This window comes from Bubalus bubalis, chromosome 12, assembly GCF_019923935.1.
Source record: "Bubalus bubalis isolate 160015118507 breed Murrah chromosome 12, NDDB_SH_1, whole genome shotgun sequence".
Taxonomy (NCBI): Eukaryota; Metazoa; Chordata; class Mammalia; order Artiodactyla; family Bovidae; genus Bubalus; species Bubalus bubalis.
The window spans coordinates 15,985,969-16,008,760 of record NC_059168.1 but is presented as its reverse complement, the minus strand read 5'-3'; the positions used below and the strand labels follow the sequence as shown (position 1 = coordinate 16,008,760).

General features: G+C 40.0%; 1 long non-coding RNA gene across 1 annotated transcript in view; it reads right to left on the bottom strand.

Moving 5' to 3' along the window:
* The window catches only part of LOC123328423, a 98,106-nt gene extending 75,560 nt beyond the window's left edge, over positions 1–22,546 (bottom strand). Inside the window, exon 1 of the long non-coding RNA XR_006543239.2 lies at positions 21,848–22,546. This is a non-coding gene — a long non-coding RNA (uncharacterized LOC123328423). The remainder of the gene's footprint in view (positions 1–21,847) is intronic.
* Positions 22,547–22,792: the final 246 nt, after the last annotated feature.

The following is a 22,792-nucleotide window of genomic DNA, read 5'->3' as shown; positions in this document are numbered from 1 at the left end:
AGGAAGAGAGTGAAAAACTATGAGCTATTCATTGAAGTATAAAATAATAAAAGATGGGGTCACGAGTCAGCAAGGAAACTAGGTTTGTCTGTCTATGAGCAAAAGTTTATGAACCTAGAAGAAATAGGTCATACTTGCCTTGAATATCTCCATTCAGTAAATGACTAAAGCTTCCTTATGAAATCAAAATAAAGAATGAAAAAAGGAAAAACTTACAAATGTAAATAGTATCTTTAAACCAATATTCCTATTTTTCCAAACCATATCTCCCGCCCTGCCTCCCTCCTTCCCTCTTTCCCTTTCTTTCTCTCTCCCTCACATCAAACACTACCCCCTCTTTCTTCTAAGAAGCTGGGGCCAGACCTTTCAGTAGCCTGTGTTCACAGGACTGCCCACTTCATGGTGTGGTTTAGGATGAAGTAGTGGCTCCTGCTATAAGATATTGCATTGTATATAAGCCTCTTTCCCTCTAAAACATTTTTGCTGTATAGTTTCCTAGCATAGTTCTATATTCTACTTTGACTGAGTGTTTTTGACCTGGAAAATAGAGATGGCTTAGAAAAATTCAGAAGGGAGAAATGAGGCTGCTAAGCTAAGTTGCTTCAGTCATGTCCGACTCTGTGCAACCCCATAGACAGCAGCCCACCAGGCTCCCCCGTCCCTGGGATTCTCCAGGCAAGAACAATGGAGTGGGTTGCCAGTTCCTTCTCCAATGCATGAAAGTGAAAAGTGAAAGTGAAGTCGCTCAGTAGTGTCCGACTCTTAGCGACCCCCATGGACTGCAGCCCAACAGGCTCCTCCGTCCATGGGATTTTCCAGGCAAGAGTACTGGAGTGAGGTGCCATTGCCTTCTCCGAGAAATGAGGCTACCTGTCAGTAAAACTGAAGTCCATTCCTAATGGGTACATTTGGATTCTGGTGTTCCTATGAAAGGTAACCTGCCTGAAAATTCAATAAAATCCAACTCCCTTCCCCTCCACTCTTTTGTAATGTAATAATGTGAGCCGTGACTGGGATCCCACTCCTGAATCTGGGAAGGCATCTCTAACCACTGTTTCATATTCAGTCTAGGTGTGGCCTCACCATCTTCTAGGCTCAAGGCTCCATAAAGCCAAAAACTTTTTCAGACTTGGTATGAAAAGTAAAATCAATTTTCTGTTTTATATTACTCACAGTTGTGCTTAGTCACTCAGTCATGTCCAACTCTTTGTGATCCCATGGACTGTAGCCCACCAGGCTCCTCTGTCCATGGAGATTCTCCAGGCAAGAATACTGGAGTGAGTGACCATGCCCTCCTCCAGGGGGTCTTCCCAACCCAGGGATCTAACCCAGTTAGACAGTCCCATATGCAGGAATAGAAGGGATAAGGAGAGTGAAAATTAGTTATGTTGTTATATAGGCCTCCCAAGTAAAGGAATATTATTTACTAAGTTCAGACAAGAAGTGAAAGAGATTAGGACAAAGATGGCTCTTTTCTGGTTGCTATTATCAGGAATCACTGTTTTAACAATGGTGAAGATGGCTAATCTTTGTGTTCAAGCCAAAAAAGTTGTTTATACCAATAGCAGGGATAAACTGAAACTAATCAACACCAGTATCCCAGGTCATTCCAGGTAACATTGCAACTGCATCGGACAAATAGGAAAGATAGATACAAAAAAATTATTTGCAAATTCCCCACAAGAAAGGTAAAAACCTATAATCATTAAAAATTTCTCATTTAATAAGGAGAGAAAGCAGATAAAAACATGTTTATAGCCCATATCTGCCAAAGAGAATTAACAACTATGCACTTTAAAACTCTCCTTTCAGTGGGGAATTAGGTGCAATAAAAGCCCAGCACATCTTGTCTCAGCCATGAAATAAAATGATCATCTGCTTATCTATCATTTATTTCATACAGAGGGCTCACACCAATAAAGCTCTGATTTTATATACCTATGAAGGAAGATAAAACCCATAAAACATACTACACACTTTTATAGCTTAAAGATCTGTCTCTCAGAAAGGTGAACAAAATATTTACAAACAAGACTATCTCATTAACTTTTTTATACTGATTTTTTTTCACAATACAGCAATTCCCTGGGTTTCTATAGGTCAGAGTCCAGCAATGCTTTAAGGTATCTGAGCTAGATCACTGTAATCCAAATTTCCTTATTAGGAGGAAAATGTTCTTTACACTGTTGTCTAACACCTGCTAAGTGGAGGCAGCCCTGAGCTTACAGTACAAAAAACCTGTCAGCCCCTACCCCTACTCACTGAAGCAGGAGGAAAGAATGGGACCTGAGACCACAACTCAGAGTAGCAAACGTTTGGCAGATTCTTTTGCTGAATCTTTGAATTCTTTCAATTTGACAGAAATTTCCATAATAACGCTATAATCCAGGCACTGGAGAAATAATGAGGTCTCTCAATGAGCTTACTGTCTGGGAGGGGAAAAGATGATCCTAATACAATCTGTTACAAGTAAAACAGAAGTGGGCACAAGTTGTAGTAAAGGATGTGGGCAAGGTCAACCATGCTGCAGATAGGTGGGGCTGAGGAGATTCCATGGAAGGGGTCTCAGAAGATGCTTCAGCATCATTAAAGTGATGTATTATGTTGTATTATGTTATTAAATAACATTTCATATCTGTTAATGAGGTTGTAAAATTTTTTAAATAATTAACAATGATTATGTTTTCTCATAAAAGCGTATAGGAGAGTATTATCTATAAGAAACCACACACACCTTGACCCCACTGTCATCATAGACAGGTCTCTAATTCCTTCTCCTATCCCTTCACAAGATTCCTACCCTGGATGGGGATGGAGATCAGGAAATGTTATTAGAATGATGGGGGTGGGGAGGATGCAAAGGAATAAAAGTGCCAGATTTAAAGGAGGAAAGAAGTAACTATAGCCTCCCTTTCCTGACTTCAAATTTCCCATCTGCAGCAGCCTGAGTTGGAGAAAGAAACAAGACTTAACTGTAAATCAAGATTAAACGTTTAACTATGACATGGGACTAGAAAGCATCTTTGGTTATCTGAAAATGATGAGAAAAGTTATGGCAATAGCCTTAAATTTCATTCAAGGGCAAAGAAACCACTAGACCCACAGAATAATAAAAGGAGAGTAGTAGACAAAAATAAAATTGCTTCATGATTCAACTCCAAAGCAGCACTTGTTCAATAGAAGATATATAGCTGAAGTATAAGAAAGAGATGGAGGGAAGTAAGAAGGAAAAGAAAACTAGAAGGGGAGAAGAGTGGCTTAAACCACAGAACGGAAAACTTTCCAAAAACAGACTAAAAAGGGAAATCATTTATAACACGGAAGAACCTTGATGATATTATGCTAAGTAAAATAAAACAAAAAGATAAATATTGTATGATTCTACTTATACAGTATTAAATGTTAATTTTATATGTCAACTTTACTAGGCCACAGTACCTAGATATTTATTCAAAAAGTCTGGATGTTGCTGTGAAGGCATTTTTCGACAAAATTAAATGCATCATAATGTGAGTAGGCCTCAACTAATTCAATGAAGACTTTAAGAGGACAAGGACTGACTTCCTCCAAGGAAGAAGAAATTCTGCCTCCGGACAGCCTTCAGAATCAAACTGCAACATCAATTCTTCACTGAACCTCCCACCAGCTGACCCTACCAACCCATGTGAACCAATTACTTAAAATAATCTCTCTCAATCTCACTCTCTCTTACACACACACACACAGCCCTACCGGTTATGTTTCTCTGAAAAACACTAACACAATGAGATGCCTAGAACAGTCAAATTCATAGAGATGGAAAATATAATTGTAGGTGCCAGGGGCTGAAGGGAGAGATGGATGAGGAGGCACTGCTTAAAGAGTACAGTGCTTCCATTTGCAAAATGAAAACAGTTCTGTGGATACAAGGTGGTGATTATGTCACAACAATGTGATTGTACTGAACAGTACCAAACATTACATTGAAAAATGGTAAACAATTTAATATTTATTTATTTGGCTGCACCAGGTCTTAGTTGTAGCATACCAGATCATAGATCTTCATTGTATCATACAGGATCATTTAGTTGCAGCATGCAAAGCCTTAGTGGCAACATGTGGGATCTAGTTTCATGACGAGGGGTGGAACCCTGGGCCCCCTGCACTGGGAGCACAAAATCTTAGCCACTGGAGAACCAGAGAAGTCCCAAGATGATACATTTTATGCTATGTATATTTTACTAAGATCATGGCATCCAGTTCCATCAGTTCAGTTCAGTTGCTCAGTCATGTCCGACTCTTTGCAAATCCATGAACCACAGCACGCCAGGCCTCCCTGTCCATCACCAACGGCCAGAGTCTAACCAAACCCATGTCCATTGAGTCGGTGATGCCATCCAACCATCTCATCTTCTGTCGTCCCCTTTTCCTCTGGCCCTCAATCTTTCCCAGTATCAGGGTCTTTTCCAATGAGTCAGTTCGCATCACCTGGCCAAAGTACTGGAGTTCCAGCTTCAACATCAGCCCTTCCAATGAACACCCAGGACTGATCTGCTTTAGGATGGACTGGTTGGATCTCCTTGCAGTCCAAGGGACTCTCAAGAGTCTTCTCCAACACCCACGGTTCAAAAGCATCAATTCTTCGGCACTCAGCTTTCTTTATAGTCCAACTCTCACATCCATACATGACTACTGGAAAAACCATAGCCTTGACTAGACGGACCTTTGTGGACAAAGTAATGTTTCTGCTTTTTAATATGCTGTCTAGTTTGGTCATAACTTTCCTTCTAAGGAGTAAGAACTTTCCAGTTCCATCATTTCATGGCAAATAGATGGGAAAACAATGGAAAAAGTGACAGACTTTATTTTCTTTGGCTCCAAAATCACTGTGGACAGAGACTACAGCCTTGAAATTAAGACATTTGTTCCTTGGAAGAAAAGCTGTGGCAAACCTAGACAGTATATTAAAAAGCAGAGGCATTACTTTGCTTACAAAGGTCCATCTAGTCAAAGCTATGGTTTTTCACATGCTATACACTGATATGAGAGCTGGACCATAAAAAAGGCTTAGCACCAAAGAATTGATGCTTTTGAACTGTCGTGTTGGAGAAAACTCTTAAGAGTCCCTTGGACTGTAAAGAGATCAACCAATCAATCTTAAAAAAAAAATCAACCCTGAATATTCAATGGAAGGACTGATGCTGAAGTTGAAGCTTCAATACTTTGGCCACCTGATGCAAAGAGCCAATTCATTAGAAAAGACCCTGATGCTGGGAAAGATTGAAGGCAGGAGAAGAAGGGGACGACAAGGACAAGATGGTTGGATGGCATCACTGACTCAGTGGACATGAGTTTCAGCAAACTCCAAGAGATGGTGAAGGACAGAGAAGCCTAGTGTACTGCAGTCCATGGGGTCACAAAGAGTCGGACACAACTGAACAACAACAAAAACACAATTTAAGAAAAAACACAGATGAGAGGATGCTCACTCATGAAGAACATTAATCCAAAGACTGGAAAAGGCTACCAAGAGTCAGACTAGAGAATGAGAAAAGAGCCACAATAGAGTTATGTCACTATGAAATTCCTGAACATCAAGGTTTAAAAAAATTATAAAAGCTTTCAGGACAAAAATGTTATATAAAACGTCAGTTATAAAGGCTTGGAATATAGAATGATTAAATTAGACTTCTCAAAAACCATGATGGAATCTGGAAGCAATATTTTTCAATTCTGAGGAAAACTGCCTTCAACCTAGATTTTTATACTTAGCTGAAGTATTAATCAAGTACAAGAGTACATTTAAGATATTTAAGACAGGTTGAAGAATGTCCTTTACCAAAGTAAGTAAAATGAGAAAACAAACTCAGTATCCAATTAAACAGGAATCTAAAAGGGTGACAGAGAATATTATTAGAGGATGGTTGTACAACAGGCCTAGAGATAGGGACAGGAAATGAGTGGGCGCAAGGAAGGTCTCCAGAGAAAAAGAGGATCTGATGAATCATCTGATGAGCTTGTCCATATACAAAATTGTATTAAGAGAAGTTACACATATCTGTTGAAAAGATCTGTCTCTTACTCCTCCTTCTGAAACCAAGCAAGACCCTGCAGAGCCCACCAGGTACAAGAACCCCGCCATGTCCCCCATTTCTTTTTTGTAGAAAAAACCTTTAGTCTCATAGGCCTTCCCTGAGGTCCAACAAGCAGATTCAATCAGTTACTAATTAGGGAGGTGAGAGAATGTGAAATTAAAGAAAAAACAATCAAGAAATAATAGTTCAGAGTCCTAATTCCTCCTCAGGGGATATATGTAACAATGAATTGTTCTGCAGGCACTAAGACCCCACTCAGGTGGAAGCTGTTGACAACATACTGAGCACAAGCACAGAGACCCCAGACTGGTTGGAACCAACAGGCTGATAATTCAGATACTTGGATACACTACCCTGTTACCTCATCATTAACCAATCAGAAGAAAGTCAGGCACCCTGAAGCCCTCACCCCAAATTTTGCCTTTATTTTTTTTTAAATTTTTTTAATTTTATTTTATTTTTAAACTTTACAATATTGTATTGGTTTTGCCAAATATCGAAATGAATCCGCCACATTTGGTTAGAAATGCAAAATAAAATTTTTAAATTATATAAGGACCATACATCTATTAGAATGGCCAAAATCCATAATTTTCTTTCTCTGCCAAGAAGGACAGAAGTTAATCACCAGATAAAACAATAAACAGCACCAGAGAAATCTGTGTAACAAACCTTGCTAAAACTAGTCTGTGTCTTCCATTAATTTCCCCATATATTTGCCTTCCCACAATTTGCCACCCTAGAAGCACAAAGTCATTTTCCTTTGTCTTGTCACTTCTCTAAAAATTTACTGGTCTTTTGTTAAGAAGCTATATACGCCCAAATTCTAACCACCCCTTAGAGTTTCTCATTTCTGAGGGCTCCCATGTGCATGCACAATGCATATGCTAATAAACTTATTTTTCTTTTCCTAATTTATCTTCTGTCAGTTTAATTTACAGCCCCCAGCTAGAGAACCCAGGAGGGCAGAGGGGAAAAAGTTAAGTTTTTCCTCTCCTACAGCTACAAACTGTATGATTCAACCAAATAACATTCTGGAAATAAATGTTATTTCTCCACAAAACTGTGGAGACTGTAAAAAAGATCAGTGGTTGCCAGAGGTTAGTGGAGAGAAAAAGATGAACAGAAGGACCACAGAGGATTTTTAGGGCAGTAAAACTATTCCATATGATACTATAATGGTGGATTTGTGTCATTATACATTTGTCCAAACCCAGAGAATGTATAACATCAAGAGTGAAGCCTAATACAAACAATGGACTTTGGGTGATAATGATGTGTTAAGACAGGCTCATCTATTGTAACAAATGTACCACTCTGGTGGGGGATGATAATGAAAGAGGTTATGCATATGTGGGGGTAGGGGGTATATGGGAAATCTCTGTACCTTCTGTTCAATTTTGCTATGAACTTAAAACTGCTCTAAAAAATTGTGATTTTTTTAAAAAATGTGTATTGTAAAAAGCATGGCATGAAAATATTATATAGGATCTAACTCTAATAGTGTCTTTACATAGGAGCGCATAACCAGGTAAAGCCAATGGGGAGTCAGAACAGAGACTAGGGAGTTTGGTCCAGCCTTGAGTCAGCACTTCACCATCTGGGAACATCTTGGATACATCAATTCCCTCTAGTGGGTACATATTCTTCCACTGAGGCCCTAAGAAGTCATACTAGACCCACATGTGTTTGATTAATCAGGAGTCCCACAAAAGGATACATTGGAAAAAAATAATTTGTGATCAAATAACTTTGGGAAGCACAATATAACTAAACTGTCTCTTGGAAACACTGATACACACTAACATTTTAAAGGGGGTGTGAAATCTTATTATAAAGAAAACTTTCCATTTTTTTTAACCTTCTTCATAAATCTCTTGGATCATGTGTCTTCCTCACCATGTTTCCCCTTTGAACCTCTTGACAGGTCTCTAAACTATTGTTCTGTAAGAAACATAAGGAAACACCACCTCTTCTTGTCAATTCAAGCTGCTATGGCAAAATACCATAAATTGGGTAGCTATAGACAACAGATAGGAGAAGGCAATGGCACCCCACTCCAGTACTCTTGCCTGAAAAATCCCACGGACAGAGGAGCCTGGTGGGCTGCAGTCCATGGGGCCGCGAAGAGTCGGATACGACTGAGCGACTTCCCTTTCGCTTTTCACTTTCATGCATTGGAGAAGGAAATGGCAACCCACTCCAGTATTTTTGCCTGGAGAATCCCAGGGATGGGGGAGCCTGGTGGGCTGCTGTCTGTGGGGTCGCACAGAATCAGACATGACTGAAGCGACTTAGCAGCAGCAGCAGACAACAGATAATTATTTCTCACAGTGTGGAGGCTAGAGACCTGAAATTAGGGTGCTGGGTTGGTCAGGTTCTGGTGAGATCCCTCTTTCAAATTGCAGACTACTATTCTCTTATTATGGTCCTCTCATGGAAGAAAGAGGGCAAGAGAGCTCTCTGGAATTCCTTTCATGAGGGCACTAATCCCATTCATAAGAGCTCTACCCATCATGACCTAGTAACCTCTCAAAGGCTCCATGTAATAGTACCATCATGCTGCTGCTGCTGCTAAGTCACTTCAGTCATGTCTGATTCTGTGTGACCCCATAGATGGCAGCCTACCAGGCTCCCCCGTCCCTGGGATTCTCCAGGCAAGAACACTGGAGTGGGTTGCCATTTCCTTCTCCAATGCATGAAAGTAAAAAGTGAAGGTGAAGTTGTTCAGCCATGTCTGACTCTTAGCGACCCCATGGACTGCAGCCTATAGTGGGGGTTAAAATTTCAACATATGAATTTGAAGGGGACACATCCAGTCTAGTAACACTACCCTAATATAATTTCCAAGATGAATATTCTTACATTCCTTCGTTACATAAGATTCCACAGCAATACTCATACAATGGCTCTTGGATAGATTAAAGAAAAGGTACTAATACTTAAATTATTTCTTGCCCTGACTTATTTCTTCAGTGCTGTGCAATAACTTTAAAAGAAGTCATTTAATATAAGATTATGAGTGTCATTTCAGAAATAAAATTCCCATAAAATGAATGATCATTTCAAAGCACAGCTTGGATCTACAGAATCATATTATATAAAACTTTTATATGTAGCATAAGTTATATAACAGATGAAAGTCTTCTTCTCTGAAAAAATGAATAAAACACACACACAGAGGCACTGCCAAAGTGTCAGTGTTTTAACAAAGAAAGGAACCAATTCAGTCATTTCTAGGCAAATAACAAATCTTCCTCTTCTGATTAAAAACAAATCTTAATAAAGAAAATACAATGTATTATTCCATAGCTGTAAACTAATTGGCTTACGAATTTCTGAACAGAGTTGAAGGGAACTTTTATCTGTCAATGCCACACTGTAGAAAACACTGCTACCTAGATGCAGAGAGAGAGAGAGAACCTGATTAAAATGCAGTCAATAAGAAGTGTCCGTCATAGATCATAGAGTGCTGAGAGGTGCTCTTGCTTTAATGCCCTGCAAACTGTGGGAGCAGATGCTGTTATTGACTCAGGAGAGCCATCAAGGAAACATAAATATGAAATAGCAGTTATGCAAGAATGTTTAGGGGCCTTGTGGAAGCAAAGGGAGAAGGGGCTTCAAAGCATATCTACCAGGATAAGGCTCGAGAGAGAAGTCTGAATTTATAACAGTCATCAGCTATAGAAGATGCTGGAGACCTTGACATCATTAGCAACAACTCTGAGTAGATCTTTCCCCTGTGGGAAGTATTTATTGGTCAGTTTATAGTCATTATTCCCAATTCTTCCAATTAGGGTTACATGAAAAATCCAACCTGCCAGAATTAAGATTCCATAGAGCTCTGTCTCCCCCAAATCATCACCAGAATCAAGCAGGAAAAAAATATCCCTGTCCAGGTCAATTTAAAAATAAATTGCCATCTGCCACTGGCAGGAAAACTTCTTTGGCCACAGAACAAAGAGACTATTCCAAAGCCATTGCTAAGTACCTGCTACAGCAAAGAATAAAAACCAAGTGTTCACACAGGCTCTGAGGCTTACAGTTATTAGTACAAAATACGCATATTTTCCACTTCGTTAGCATTTGGTCAACTCATCTTTTGTTTTCTCTGGATCCACAAGCACACACTTAACTTGAAAATGATATTTTCTCTAAATTAGTTATCAGTAGAAACTAGAGTAAACCTATCTGGTAAGACATCAAGTTGATAAAAATTATCAAGCAGAAAAAAATATCATTAGATGTTGGTGACGACAAACTAAAATTCAACAAGTAGAAAAATTAAAAGCAAGAAATCACGTTTTTATCATGTGAGGCAACTGCATTTTACACTTTCAGTGCACCATGTGGGCCACCAGCCCCCTCTTCACTCCTATACCGTGAGGCACCATGGAACTGGCCAGTAAGAGAACTCAGCCACGGTCCACTGACAGAAGACTTTATTCCTGCTAATATGGCTGAGGTTTCATAGTAAAGGAAATCCTAAGATCACAAAGCTCCTTTGTCCAAGATCCATTGTGATTGCCTTATCAGCAAACAAACAAAGTGTTGTCTGTCTTATCAGCAAACAAAAGATGTGGCCAACAAACCACCAACCACTGTAGCCTCCGGCAAAGGAGCACCCTGAAGGAGAAATACTGCCCTCAACAGTTCAGATGCATTTCAAAGGAATAATTTCAAGCACGTCAGGCGTCTTCCCAAAGAAAAGCATTAAATTCATTGAGTTTGTTTTCTTTAATTAACAGTACTCTTTTTTTTTTTTTTTTACTCTTTAGCTAGCTTCTCTCAATGTTAAAATCTTTTTATTTTTTTATTGAAGGATACTTGCTTCGTTGTTTTCTGTTAAACCTCAACATGAATCAGCCATAGGTATACATATATCCCCTCCCTTTTGAACCTCCCTCCCATCTCCCTCCCCGTCCCCACCCTCTAGGAATTAACAGTACTCTTTTGATGTTCTAACTACCTGGTTTTTGTTGCAAAAATGCCTGTATATCCTGGCTCCCCACCTTACCTCTTCAGTGTAGTCCCTTAGAGTTATCCAACAGGCTGCCTTCTTAAGGGCTTAAGCCCTCAACAAGTCTGCTGAATAAAACATAATTCTCAACTTTTAGGCTGTACATTTTTTTTTTAATCAACATGATGACATGTATTTAGGATTAAAATTAATTATGGTTGACTTTCTAGAGAGATTAGGGGATTTGGGGGTATTTTTCTAATTGAACCTTCTTAAACTGAATTATATTTTTCTTGGAAGGAACAGGAAATTATCCTCTATATATTTTTTAAGTTATAGTTTTTAAGTTTCAGAGTTTATGATGTCCACATTATTTTATCCTTTTTGAAAGGGATCAGGACATGCCACACCAAAATATGCCACTGTGGCATAAAAATTATTTCAAACTGAAGGCATGTAAGTTCCTGAAACCCTTCATGTGCTAAAAGCAGAGACTTCAAAAGAACTCAAGTGTCAAAAGTCCCTTCCCTAGGGGCAACTCTAATCTTGAGACTTACAACTTAAGTAGGTTCTACACCCAACAAGATGTCACAAAACTGTCATACCTCCCATCTATTGTCCTAAGAGCCCCTTTATCATTCCCAAAAAGTCTTTTCTATTCAATAAATTTCCTTCCTCCTGCCTGCCTTCTAATAAGTCAGTTGTTTTCCCAATGCTTTTTTCCCCTTTCCCAAGTAACAGGATATATAAACCCTAAATGCTGACTACTCCTTTGAGTTATTCATTCTGAGCAATCCCATGAGTATGCATGTTTTTTCTTCTCTTACTAATTGTTGTTTGTCACTTTAATTTGCAGGCCTTCAGAACTAAAGAAGAGAGGGTAGAGGACAGACGTCCAATTTGTTTTGGGGTGAATTGAGGGAAAATTCTGCTCAACATAAACTGCTAACTGCTAAGTCACTTCAGTCATGTCCGACTCTGCGATCCCATAGACGGCAGCCCACCAGGCTCCCCCGTCCCTAGGATTCTCCAGGCAAGAACACTGGAGTGGGTTGCCATTTCCTTCTCCAATGCATGAAAGTGAAAAGTGAAAGTGAAGTCGCTCAGTCGTGTCCGACCCTCAGTGACCCCATGGACGAAAGTTCATACCTCCTTTTGCATGCCCTCAAATCCCCTATTATTGGCAGCACATGGCCAAGGTGTTTTGTGTCTCAAATGAGAAAAAAATTAAATTATGGAAGCTGCCTCTGGATCCACGGTTGAAGCATAACTTATCTAAGAGCAGACTCTTGTTAAGCAGGCTATCATTTGAATGGTAACTCTTTCTGTGATGCAAGTAAAAGGCAGGCAAGTAGCCAAGTCCTGGAGGAAACCTGTGAGGCTTGATAAAGGCCCTCCCACCTAAGACCCCACCTGTATGTAGCACTCAGGAGAAGTTGGCCATTTTATTTAAGGATCCTAAGACCCCTGGGAAGAAAGATGCTTAAGCCTCACATGACCCAAGCAGATCAGAGTGGCTTAGAGGGTAGTTCACTGGTGAGAAAAGATATTGAAACCATGTAACTCAGGCTGGGACTTGAACCCACAGTCTTTTAACTGAGATCATACACTTAGTTTAAGGACTTAATGAAGTTCAGTTTCTTGGTATTGCAGAAAGAATTGCAGAAAGAATTCAGTGAGAGACAAAGTGATAGGTAAGAAATGGATTTATTTAGAGAGAAACACACTCCACAAACTGACTGTAGGCTATCTCAGAAGGTGAGAGTGACCTTGAAATATGTTGTAGTTAGTTCTTATGGGTTGAGTGATTTCATAGACTAATGAGTGAGGGGATTATTCCAACTATATCAGAGAGGGGGCAGGGATTTCCAGGAATTAGGCCACCATCCACTTTTTGATCTTTGCTCATCAACTTGGGAACTGTCATGGCACCTGCAGGTGTGTCATTTAGCTTGCTGATGTGTTACACTGAGCATGTACTAAGGCTCAAGGTCGAGTGGAAGTCTACTTATCTGCCATCCTGGACCTATTTGGTTCTAATCAGTTTATGCCCTGTCCTCAGCTATGCCATTCTTTTAAAACTTGTGCCCTGCCCCCTTCTATCCTGTTTCAATATCAAGAGCCCCAAAGTGGGATCATTGTATGGAAAAGGAGTATGGGCAAATCTAGTGTGGACAAAGAATGTTGCCTGCCATTCTAGTAAACAATGAATGCTGCTTACCACCAAGCCATCAGCCACTGCAGCCACTCTGCTGGTACACCCTTAGGGAAATTTAAGATGGAGGAAAACAGGATACTGACCTTAGAAAGTTAAGATGCGTATCAGAGGAATAATTTCAACTACCCCAGACTCTCGTATCTTCCCATACATAGAAAAGCACAAAAACATTAACTTGAGATGCCTGGCTTTTGTGATTTGCAGTAATCTTTTTATGTTTGATTACATGGGCTTTTATTTTGTTTTCAGCAAAAACTCCTATATATCTTGGTTCTTCCCTTACCTCTTTGGAACAGTTCCTCAGAGTTATCTGGCAGGCTGTACCCTGGGTTATAGTCCTTAGTAAGGTCCCCCCAAGAAACACAACCCTCAAATTTTAAGTTGTGCGTTTTCATTTTTGTTTTCAGCCAACACAGGGAATTGATTCTAGCACAGAGAAGGGATGACTGTGCAGCCCATCCATATCCACTGAGCCACAGTGTTAGTCTGTGGAGAAAATAGCTGATCACGTCAACATAAGCCTGAAGCCGGAGCTAGGTTCCAAGCCTCAGCCTTTATAAGGATCTGGGCAAAAAAAAAGGTATCAGTGAAGAAATAGACAAAATCAGGCTATTCAAGATACTTAGCAGCAAAACTCAGTGACAACATCTCAACAGGCAGATAATGGACTGTCAGGACTTCCCACCATGCTTTTTGCCTGACGTTAAGGAAAGACTGAAACTTTGGTCAAAGGGTCCTTGAACAATTGGGAAGGGCAAAAAAAAAAAACAAAACACAGTGGGAAATACTTGATTTCTTGACAAATAAGGCATGTGAGGATTAACAGCATGAAGTGATGTTTTTCCTGAAGCAGGTGAAACAGGTCAGATTCATTTAAGACAGATCATGAATTAATAAATTATGCATATCTAATAACATAAATTAAATAAAACTGTTCATTTCTTAACTTTATTTTTATTTGGCTGTGCCGAGTCTTAGTTGTGGCACGCCAGATCTTCAGTCTGTAGTTGCACCAGGCAAACTCGCAGTTGCAGCATGTGGAATCTAGTTCCCTGACCAGCAATTGAACCGAGGCCCCCTGCACTGGGAGCACAGAGTCTTAGCCACTAAAGCACTCAGGTCTCTTGCATTGCAGGCGGATTCTTTACTATCTGAGCCACCAGGGATGCCCACTAGGGCACCAGGGAAGTTTTAAACTGTATTTTTAAACAATGAAAACTAGTAGTCATACCCATTCTCCACCACATGAGGGAGGAGAAAGGGATACCAATTTGAGAAAAACATCTAATTATCTTTCCTTTTTGGAAATATAAAGATGTCAATTTCAACATTCTAACCAGGGCAAAAAAAAAAAAAAAAAATTAAAACAATGAATAAGAAAACTATCTGAATTTCATGTTTCTCTTTGAAGGTTATTTTCACAGGACATGACACTGTTTTCTAAAGTCTTTGGAATCTTACAAGTTCCCTTTGTTTCAATTTTGCTTGCAAGGGCAGATTTATATTAGCAGGAAACAAGTTAGCAACAATTATTATTATTCACAGAAATCTACTGCACAGAAAAGCGAGATTATGAGTCTAATGAATGTTTCCAGTGCTTTATCAAATTCGGTTATTTGACCCCTTTCAATGACACAGGAAGCTCTCTCTCCCCCAGAAGCTGCAGGAAAGAAAGAACCTTTCATTCTCCTCTTTTGGGGCCTTCTTCATTAAACAGAAAGACTTGCACTCACTGGAACTGTAAGCAAAAAGCAGGCTGTAGATATTAATTTTATTCGTAGAAATGAGGAGAGAAACAAATAGTCTTAGATATAGATGAAAATGGATGGAATAAGTACGAATAGTGGATTAAAGAGAATAAGGCGGTAATCTTTCATTTTACTAGGCTAGGTATTTTAAGATTATTTCTCTCTCCTAACTTCAGGCACCCCGGCCATGCTACACCAAAGGAGCCCTCTGCACATCCTTTACACCGTCTCTATGGCCAAATGGCTCAGTCTTCATTCTTCAATTTTCCAATTGCAAATTCACAAAGGAGAAAAATGCTTGGCCCAACTCATCTTTTAACAGGAGGCTACAGATCTTGGGGACATTATTCTTAGGTCACGTATTCTCCCCTCACACAGTCAACTACCACTGTAACTGTAGGAAGACACAAAGTCCTATTGTTGGATTAGCAACAGCAGAGAAAATTTCAATAAAAAAGAAGGTGGAAGGACTTCCCATGTGGTCCAGTGGTTAAGACTCCATGCTTCCAATTCAGGGGCCATAGGTTCCATCCCTGGTTGAGGAACTAAGATCCTACATGTTTGGTGTCGGGGAAAAAAAAAATTCCAAAAAACAGGGAGGAAGTGAAAGGGGCAGGCAATGATCAATAACTCTTGGTTAACGATAAACTATTTTAAAACTTCGATTAAAATATCTTAGAACTGCACTTACATACATGTTTCTTGGGTTTCTTTATCACTTTTCAATATTAAATTCTGAAGTATCTTTTTTGGTAAGAGTGAAATAAAAAAATGAAGTTTCATAAAATTCAAATGCAGAAGGAAAAGTCAAATCAATTCAAACAAATTTTGAGAACTTTATTCACTTTAGAATATGACAGTCTAAGATCTGATAGATAATATGATGAAACAAACCACCAAGACATTTATTGGGACAGATTTTGCTCTCAGTCTCAAGTACCAAATATCACCCAGCAATCTGTGAATAACTAGTGGTCTTTTCTAGAAGAGAGATAGGGAGGGAGGGGGGCACCAGAATAGCTCAAGCTGTAGATCAGTATGTCACATACTGGATGACAAGTAAACATTTATCAAATGTATTAATGAACCAAAGCTTTGGTTTTATATTACTTTAGCAAAGTGGAAGCAATTAGGTAGTTTTAATTAAGATGCTAATGCAAAGTATTTTTCTAAAGATGGGTTATAATGCAAACAGAAGAGGTGGTTTTAACTAGGCAAAGACAGGCCAAAGTACATGTTGAGCAAAGATAGGAGGTGTGGCCTTACTTGGATTTTTCTTAGTGTGGATGAATTTACCAAAGAATATTACTTCCAAGTATTTAGAAAGCATAGGCCTCAGTTCCTTAGTAGTTTATGGGAACCCAGAGTCCACTCTCAGGACACCTCTGCATAACCAGCAAAGACAACCAGACCATCCGGGGAGCTATCTGCTCTCAAGGACAGGATCTAGGGGTCTAAGCAGGTATGGTATCTCCACACTCCTGTCTTTTTCTGTTCCTTTTGCTGTAGCTACTCCTTCTTCCCCTCTCTTTCTCCCAACTCTGTCCTCTACCACCTTTTAGCTAATGGAGAGCAAGGCAGTGAAGTGTATTTTTGGAGTCATTTGGCCACTGATCTTACTCTGACTTTCAATGCCTGTTGAGAGGTTACTCACCCTCACTATGTATTGATGTTCTCACTGGTAAAATAGGATAATTATTGTACCAATCTCAAGGCACGAGTGAGATGATACTTGTGAGGCTCTAAGAACAGTACCTGGAACATTGTGAGTCTTCAATACATTCAATAATAGTATTCTGACATTTGGAATAAAGGTCTAACATTGGTTACATGGAAAAGGTGTTTGAGCATCACATGTTCATCTTCTTCTTGTCCTCTCAAACTGGACCCAACTTAAAAAGGCTTCAGACGACAAAAGCCCAAACTCAATTTTACCATCTCTATTCACTTAAGTGGATATTGAAAGACTGGAAGGCAAGCTTGAATTCTGCCTTTGAGAACAGGAGGCTATATGTATATTCCACCCATAAAAACACGCTGCCACCTTGAAAGCCAAGTATGTATATTCTACTACCTCTTTCCGCACTGCTACTATTTTTTCCGACTTCTCTTCACATAGCATTTTTATAGATAAAATGTGATCCAACAAGACACCTTATCAGTGAACACTTTTACTGGTAAGTTTCTTTGCTAAGAAAGTTGGCCAGGTGAATTCTCTGTTATTCAAGAGAAACTCTTACTATAAGTGCTTAGTGATGGCACACTGTATAAATTTACAACAGTACCTCTTTAAGCTTCAGTTTCTTATTTAAAAAAAAAAAAGACCATTTTTCTTATTCAATTGCACTATTCAACAGTTTATATTAGAAAAGAGCTACAAGCTTTGTTTTACATTTCTTCAAAATAATAAAAACATTTACTGATGGCTTACTATATTCCAGGCTATGTGTTCTAAACACATTGCATAGAATGTGTCACTGAAGCCTCAAAACAGCACCATGAGATAGATTCTATTACAATACCCATTGTACAGAGGAGAAAGCTGAGGCCCAAACCTATCATGTAACTTTCCTAAAATCATACATTTAATAAAGGATAGAGTCAAGGAGTCTATTACTAAAACCTAGACTTTTAACTACTCTATCATAGATATAAAGAGGACAGTTAAGACTATCTTGCTTTCAGGAACTTCACATATAAGAAGGAAGAAAAGCCATATGTTGCACTGTGCTATTAATTGTGGCTTAAGAGACAGAAATATATTTAATAAAAGGCATAAAGTTGAACTTTGTGATATCTAATTCCTTTACGCATTAAAGAAATATTTATTTAATGTTCACATTGTGCCAGACCCGGTTTTAAATATCCACAATGGTAGACAGGTGCTTGATACCATTAGCCAAGAAGGAAATAAAAATTAAATCACAAGGAGATAAACCAAGGCCAGTTAGCAGAATGGCTAAAGTGAAAAAGACAAAGAATTACAAGGGTTGACAATAACAAGGAAGTGAAGAAACCAGAAGTCTCACTTATTCCTGATAAGAATGTAAAAAGCTACAATCTCTTTGGAAAACTTGGTAGTTAATAACATTAAAACAACTATTCTATGATCCTGTAATACTACTCCTAAGTATGTATCCTAAAGAAATAAACTCATAGCAATAGATCTACCCACAAAGATTTGTGTAACATTTATAGCATGCTAAGTCGCTTCAGTCATGTCCTACTCTGTGCAACCCCAGAGACGGCAGCCCGCCAGGCTCCGCCGTCCCTGCTATTCTCCAGGCAAGAACACTGGAGTGGGTTGCCATTTCCTTCTCCATTTCCTTCTCTATTTATAGCATAGCAAACACAAAATATGACTTTGTGTGGATCGCAACAAACTGTGAAAAATTCTTAAAGAGATGGGAATACCAGACCACCTGACCTGCCTCCTGAGAAATCTGTATGCAGGTCAAGAAGCAACAGTTAGAACTTGGACATGGAAAAACAGACTGGTTCCAGATAGGAAAAGGAGTACATCAAGGCTGTATATTGTCACCCTGCTTATTTAACTTATATGCAGAGAATATCATGCAAAATGCTGGGCTGGATGAAGCACAAGCTGGAATCAAGATTTCCAGGAGAAATATCAATAACCTCAGATATGCAGATGACACCACCCTTATGGCAGAAAGTGAATAAGAACTAAAAAGCCTCATGATGAAAGTGAAAAGAGGAGAGTGAAAATGTTGTCTTAAACTCAACACTCAGAAAACTATGATGGCATCTGGTCCCATCATTTCATGGGAAATAGATGGGGAAACAGTGACAGACTTTATTTTGGGGGGGCTCCAAAATCGCTTTAGATGGTGACTACAGTCATGAAATTAAAAGATGCTTGCTCCTTGGAAGAAAAGCTATGACCAACCTAGACAGCATATTAAAAAGCAGAGACATTACTTTGCCAACAAAGGTCCATCTAGCCAAAACTATGGTTTTTCAGTAGTCATGTATAGATGTGAGAGTTGGACTATAAAGAAAGCTGAGTGCTGAAGAATTGATGCTTTTGAACTGTGGTGTTGGAGAAGACTCTTGAGAGTCCCTTGTACTACAAGGAGATCCAACCAGTCAATCCTAAAGGAAATCAGTGCTGAATATTCATTGGGAGGACTGATGCTGAAGCTGAAACTCCAATACTATGGCCACCTGATGTGAAATAACTGACTCACTCTAAAAGACCTTGATTCTGGGAAAGATTGAAGGCAGGAGGAGAAGGGAATGACAGAGGATGAGATGGTTAGATGGCATCACAGACTCTATGGACATGAGTTTGAGTGAGCTCTAGGAGTTGGTGATGGACAGGGAAGCCTGGCGTGTTGCAGTCCATGGGGTCGTAAAGAGTCAGACACAATGGAGCAACTGAACTGAAACACAAATTAAGTTATGATGTACAGATTAATGAATCTTTACAAACATCTAAGAAGATCATGTTTTTTTCCCTTCTCAGTCTCTAACCCCTCAAAGTTTACTACTATCTTGACATCAAAGATGACAAATTAGTTTTGCCTGGTTTTGATCTTTCTATAAATAGACTCACACACTACTGTACTCTTTCTCTGTCTTACTTCTGTTTTTCAATGTTTGGGATTCATCAATACTGTGAGTAAAAAAAAAAAAAAAAATACTGTGAGTAATCATGGTTTGCACATTCTTGCTTCTGTATAATATTCCAAAGTATGTGCTGTGCTTAGTCTCTCGGTCATGTCTGACTCTTTGAGACTCCACGGACTGTAGCTCACCAGGCTCCTCTGTCCATGGGCATTGTCCAGGCAGGAATACTGGAGTGGGTTGCCATGCCCTCTTTCAGGAGATCTTCTCCACCCAGGGATTGAACCCAGGTCTCCCACATTGCAGGAGGACTTTTTTACTGTCTGAGCCACCAGGGAAGCATTCCAATGTATAGCATTTTAGAATAACTTTACTCAAAATAAAGGGAATACCCAGATTTGTAATACACAGAGCACTGGCTGACAACAAAATGAAGGAAACCAAAATGCTGTCATGCCCGTTGTCCTTTAGGGTGGTAGCACATGGAGTCATAGTTCAAATCTACCTCTCATTTGCCAAATAGACCTGCCTTCTATTCATTTCCCTGGCCTCTGAGTGTAAAACAGTGATGAACATAATCACCAGCTGAAAGAATCACAAGCCTCTCTGAACTGCAGAATAAGAGTCACTATGGTGGGAAAGATACAGAAGAAACCCCTGAAAGTGCCTCCATGACCTTTATTTCCACCCTCTGGGGAGACTCTTCCTATTCATCATCTTTAGCCACACCTGACATAGGATTGGATCGAAGTCCCTCCATGAGCACTGAGCAGCTTTCCTGGGTGGCTTCTTGCCCATGAAAGGTTCAGGACCCCAAATCGTAGTTAAGTCTAAATCAATCACAGCTTCTTTGACCAGGTTTGCCGTTCCTTTGCCAAATTAACTCCTTTAAACAGGTCTCCCATTTTGTGATTCCTGTCAGCTCTATAGCTCTGATTTTTCTTTTTCAGGCAGAGTTCTCAGAATAGCTACATTCCTTTGCTTTCTAGCCCTCAAGATTCTCTCATGTGAATTAACTGCATGTACCTTGGTTATAATGTTTCAGGGGGAACACCTTACATTTAATCTCTTTTCCTTGAATCACTGGAGGAATTTACTGGGCAAGCAAATTTAGGTGGATGCTTACTCTGAAATATCTTAGTTCATTCCATTGTTTTAATATGGAAAGTTTAACACTTGACACAAGATCAAATTTTAATCAGCTTTGAATGCACAGAAGCCTTTTCAGTACTGTTTTTTTCTTGTGAAGACTAAGAAGCAACTGTTTCTTCCAAGAGTAAGTCCTTGAATTTGAGGACTTTCTCTGCTCCTGATTGCCCACACAGAAATTCTTTCCTGAGTTCATCTCTTTCAAATAATACCTTACAAATGCAGCCAATAAAAACCTAAATAAGCTTCTAACATTCTGTTTTCCAATCTTATTCCATACATCTAAACTTTTTTATTTATACATCTCCAAAGTTATCGCAGGAAATAGTTTTATCAACTGATTCACTACTGCATAACATGGAATTATGTTATCATTATCATTCTCCCTGCTTGCAAAGCTCCTCCACACCTTAGTACTGCTAAAGAAAATACTCTTTGTGACACCTGTCACAATGGTAAGGTAGATTTTATCCAGGCGAACTAGTACAATCGGGGTGCTGGGGAAAAATTTACTACCCCAATATGTCTCTTTGGGCTGTGGATGATTTCCGGCTGAAAACAATCAAGGCCCAAACTACTCAGGAAGAAACTGAGACCTCCCCTCTGAAGGCCTAAGAGAATGTAAACAGCAGGCCTATTTCTGCAGCTAAGCTATCACCAGAGATCTCTGCATTCTGTCACATACTGTTACGCTTTCCAAAAAATCTATTATTATATTAATGGAGTGTCTTACAATAAATTATAGCTCACAATCAAAGAAGTATTTCTACCTACAGAAAACACCCTGGATTAAAAACACAAGGATTGTCAGGGAGGCTCCTGATCCCCACATGGGGCCTGCCGGTAACTCTCCTTCAAACTTCCCCATCCACGGCGCACTGAAGGCCTGGCGGGCAAGGGCAGGCCCTGTGCAGCGGCCAGGAGGGCCCAGGCCTGAGGCAGGTGATCCCATGCGAGGTGCACGTCAGGGGCTGCGGGACTCGGAGTTCAGGCTATCCTGGGGTGGTCCCCGGGCCCAGGCTCGTAGGAATAGAACTGGCCACGAGCAGGGGCTTATGCAGGACACACGGCGATGTCAAGGTCCACCCAGCTTCAAAACAAGAGTTACCTGTTTCCCTGCAGCCTGAAGCCACGTCTCACCGGATCGCCGGAAAGTCTGCCATGCCCCCCGCAAGGCCTGATAGTCCTCTGAGGAGAAACATTCGGGAACTTGACTCCCACAAACGTTCTGTGTGTCCTCCAACAGGTCGGGCTCCAACAACCTTCTCTACTCCGTATCATGAGTACCCTGCAGCTGATGCGCAGCTCAACAAAGGCTGCTGGCAGAGCTGAGGTAGCCTGGGTTCTCACAGACCTAGAGGTTCCGGATGCCCTGGGCAGGTGAGCGTTGACGGAACTGCGCAGGTGCGTGCCGCGCCCACACAGCTTCCAGGCTCCCTGGGTTCAGTACGGGTTCGAAAACGCCGAGGGGTAGACTTGGCCACAGTCAGGGACTTACGAGGGGAACAAGCTGCGTTGGTGCGGTCCATCCTGTTCAAAAGGTAAACAAATAACAACAAAAATGCATATGCAGAAAGTTGAGGATCAGAGGAAATGGGTTCAAGTATCAATTCCTCATTATTCATGGTCTGAAGCAGGTCAGTTCACACAAACTAAAAACCCTCTTTCCTAAATAAATATTCTGCCCAGGGCACATTAGCCTAGGGAACAAGCTCAGGTTCTGAATCTCCCTTTGAAAACTCCTCAATCTAAAAGCACTCCTTGTTACTGGAGTCAGGGGAGCAATCTGTTCCTCTCTCAGCATAACTCCTAAGTTCATTTCTGTTGGAGACATTATTTCCATACTACCAATACTATCATCCATGGTTTTCCCATGTCCAAGTTCACAGTAATAAAGTGAGCAAATAAAAGAACAAATGCCTTTCCTCTTCCCCAACCCTATCATGTCTTCAGATCATTTTAAAAAAAGCTTCCTTGTGGTCTAAATGTCTGTCATACCCCTATAATAGTTTTTTTTTTTAATTCCTTAGAGTTCTCCTTTATCTCTCTTTTC